Below are 4,314 nucleotides of genomic sequence, written 5' to 3'. Positions count from 1 at the left end.
AGCCCTCGTGTAGCTTTGCGCGAAATTCAAAACAAACAAACAAGCTATCCTATTTTAGTTATTTTTTAATTTTAAATTTTGTCGAGTGTGGATACCTCTAACATTTATAAGGTACCTAGGTATTGTAAGTAATGCTAATATTTGATGATAGTTCTTCTGGCCTCATTTGAGTCAAAACATTTAGCTCTAGATTGAACACTGTATGGTGTGTGTGTGTGTGTGTGTGTGTTAACATAAGCAGGGTAAACTTCAACAAAACATTGTTGGCTCTCCTTTACAGAGAATAGTTCTGGATGTTACTGGTCCACTTCCAAAAGCAGAAAGAAGTCACTTTAATGTACTTGTGGTTATCAAGTGCTTCACAAAGTAGGCCGAGGCTTATTCATTAGTTGATACATCTACACAGTGTGTGGTTGGTGCACTAAATGATCACTTGGTAGCCCAGTTTGGAGTCTCTGAAGAGATCCACACAGATTAGGACGCTGACTTTAATGACCAACTGTTCTCTAAGTTGTGTAAAGTGTTGAGTGTGGTGAAGAACAAACTTCACCTTATCACTCCCAGTCTGATGCCTTAGTGGAAAGGATAATATAGATTGTAAAGTATATGGTTCCTAAGTTTGTTAGTCCCAACTGAACCATCTGGGATGAACACTTGCCTTATATCCTAATGGTGTACTGTGAACTGAACAGAGATCGATGGTTGTTTGCCAATTATGCTAATGTTTGGTTAAAAAGTCTTCCTCCCTTTAGAAATGATGTATGGTCTCCATCTAGGTCGGACATCCCACAGTGTTCACATGAATATGTGGAGTAGTTAAGATTTGTGTTTGTAGACGTGCATGATTTTGTGCATAAACTCATGTAAAGGCTGCCATATGACACAGTAAATGCTACAATAAGACAGTGAGGGAAAAAATACATTAAAGTGGAAATAAGTGTGATTTTGATATATTCCAGCAGCACAGAAGCCTCTTAGTTCAGACTGGCCAGGATTTCATTCTTTGTTTTGATGAATTTGTCTATTAATGTATGAATTACAGCAGTCAAAGGGCGCATAAAAGGATATAGTACATATTGATCAGCTGCATCTGGTGAACTAGCTGGATCAAGAGTCAGTAGCAGAGATAAGCAAGTGGATTGAAGACAAAATTATTGTTTTATTCCAATCTGTGAAGATAGAATGAAAGAGCTTAGAGTACTTAACTGACTGTTTGGGATGAGTCAGATGAGGAAATACAGGATTAAGAAGCAAGATTCAGCTCTGAAGGTCCAAGGAAATGCCGCCAACAACCTCCAATTGATATGACTAAGATTAAACGTTATTATCACAGCGAGGATGGTCATGTGGTTGCAATATGAATAAAATAAGTAGCGCTCACTGCTTTCAAACTACCAAGTGATATTCACCATACAGTGTACACACTATATTGTGTAATTTCCTCTTGGTTACTGTAAAGTTAGGACAGCTGGTTTCAGTAGGTATAATGTAAGTTAATTGTTATTGGTTTAATGTAAGTGGCTATTGTTCGGGACGAATAATACTAAGGAGGGGGCAGTGTTGTGTCAGCGAGGTCACGTGACTAGTATCTCGCCACGTCCTTCTCGAACCTTCATGAATTATCGAGAGACTACTAGACTGGGGGTAGTCTGGTATATATATAAGATGGTCACAACGTGACGGGACAAGGTAACGAGTAATTGAATGTCTGCGGATAAAATATTATTGGCCACGTGAGACGTGAGTTATAGCGTTGTTATAGAGCGACTGTTGAAATTAAGTATATCGTAAAGTTGTATTCGGAAAGAATAAACCAGTTTTATATAAGAAAGGACTTGTGTCGCTAAAGTTTCGTCGGAACGAATTTACGGAAAATTAACTAACGAACAGAGACGTAACAATATGTATGGGAAGTACTTACATGGACAAACAACAGACAGTACTATTATGTGTATTGTTACGACAGCGGAAGTTACGCGACGCTGGAAGCATGCTCGCTGGAGTTTCTAAAAGGATCATGACTTTTCCTGTCAACTCTAGTCTGTTATAGGCGCCCTCTTTTTTAGTATATAAGCTCGGCAAATAAAGCGGAGATATAATTGCAGATAGATAGATATAGAGACAGATAATTGAGTCAAGCGAGCAGCGGTAGTGACGGTAATATAAAGTGTGTGTTTTGTTATTGAGATTGCAAACGTATTGACTGTGGAAATTCTGTGTATTACAAAGTTGTATCGAGAAAGAATAAACTATTTTAATTAAGAAACGACTTGTATCGCTGAAGTTTCCCGGAAAGAATGTCTACGGGAAATTAACAAACAAGCAGATACGCTTGTATATACATTTATTTTTAGTGGGGATAGGTCGTTTTTGTTTGTATTTTTCTTCTAGTATGTGAGCGAGTTTTCAAAGAGTCTGTCAGATAACCAAGGGAAATTTGAGTATATATGTAAAAAGGTTAAATTTGTTGTTCGGTGGACTTTAAAGGCTTTTCTGAGTATATAGTTTTGTGTTTTCTTCTTGTGTGTTTGAAATGTTCCACCCTGCCGTGCAGGCGTATTCAATCACTGGCTTAGGTTTTGCCTTTACTTCATACATGGCGCTCTAGGACACTGAATATGACGTCATAGGCACTCCAGCATGTGTAAATTTTGTGCTTATATTAGTATTGTGAATTATTTTGAACTGTATCTTATGATTTTAATCTTTGTTTTATATTCAAGCTTTATTTTGAATTTGAATTGTACTACGATTTATTTTAAACAGCATGTTATGATCTTAACTATTTTTTTTATATTTCAGTTGTTACGTATCTGCTTAATTGTTTGTTTCCGTTAGAAATTCTCTCTGAGGATCTTCAGCGATACCAGTCCTTTCTTTATTAAACCAGTTTATTCTTCCTCGATACAAACTTTAGTACACAGTAGTTCCACAATCAGTACGTTTCTCGTCACTTTAAACTTAACAGTTTTTATGATACACGCCATAAATCACTGCGATTCACAATCTTGATAACTTCGCTCTCGACGAGTACAAGACACACACTTTATTCCCCTGCTGGCTTTCTCTGCCAGGCTTATATACTAAAGAAGAGGGCGTCTCGAATAAACTCGCACTTCCCCTATAATTCGAGAAACGTCACGCACGCTACCAGCGCCAAACGCGCCAGCAGAGTCACGTGACTTCCGCTGTCGTAACACAGTTTTATTTTGTATTGTACTTTGTTTTCCTTGCTGGTTGCTGGAATTTAGGAGTTCAAACATTGTTGTTTTCATGTAGTGGTCATGGCGTCATGCATGTCACCTAAGGGAAACGATTATAACATTTTGTGACCAGCATTAAATTTTCTAATTCGACCGTTAATGTTTAATTTTAATGTTCGGTGAAGGTATATTCTTGAGATAAGGAAGGGGAGAAATTGTGATATATATGAGTGTTATGAATTTCACCCTTCCATAACTACTTTAAAACATATCTTTAGTTAGATATATGTCCATATTTTTTCTAGATTTCCACACAGTTTCTGCACGTAAAATTGTTAAGTATCGTTGTTTGTTAGCGCAAAGCTACACAATGAGCTATCTGCATTCTGTCCAACAAAAGAAACTAAACCTCAGATTTTAGAGTTGTAAGTCCGTAAAGTTATCGCTGAACTTACCAAGGGGACCGTTTTGTTAATAACATTATTGTTAAACAAATATCAGAAGATTGTAAACATGTACCAACAGAAGCGGATTAACGCACGGCATCTGGGGCAAATGTCTCGCCCCCACACACATTTAGCCCTCCCCCACAAAGTAGATTATAATTTTAAAAAGAGCTGGGAAGTTGACCATCAGATTGGATTAAAGAACAAACTTGGAGATAAAGTAATATAAGAAAAAAATAAAAGATACCTATGCACAGTTATATGTTGGTGACAACAGGCCAAAAGCTAGCCCTGAAAACTTATTAATACCTGATATAACAGAGACGTATTTCATTATAATATAAAAAATGTTATATTATAATATAAAGACAAATTTGCATAGTGTAACGAATTTGTTGTTATATATTTATTTTAATATCAACGTTTGTTTAGATTAAGTTTATATTATAAAACATTCATACCTTATAGTGTTAAATATGTATTGCAAAACTCCCGTCTATTCTCCAAAGTTGTAGAAGATTTTCGAGAGAAAGAATCAACAATATATGTATATATGTAAACGCTTAAATGTAGCTCAGTAGTGTAAGGTAAAACTAAAATTTCTAGAACGCCTCCACACGCCTATAAATATGGCCAACGCGACGCGCCGAAAAAGGAGAGTATAT

This window comes from Limulus polyphemus, unplaced genomic scaffold (genome assembly GCF_000517525.1).
Source record: "Limulus polyphemus unplaced genomic scaffold, Limulus_polyphemus-2.1.2 Scaffold121, whole genome shotgun sequence".
Classification (NCBI taxonomy): Eukaryota; Metazoa; Arthropoda; class Merostomata; order Xiphosura; family Limulidae; genus Limulus; species Limulus polyphemus.
This window is presented reverse-complemented; position numbering follows the sequence as displayed.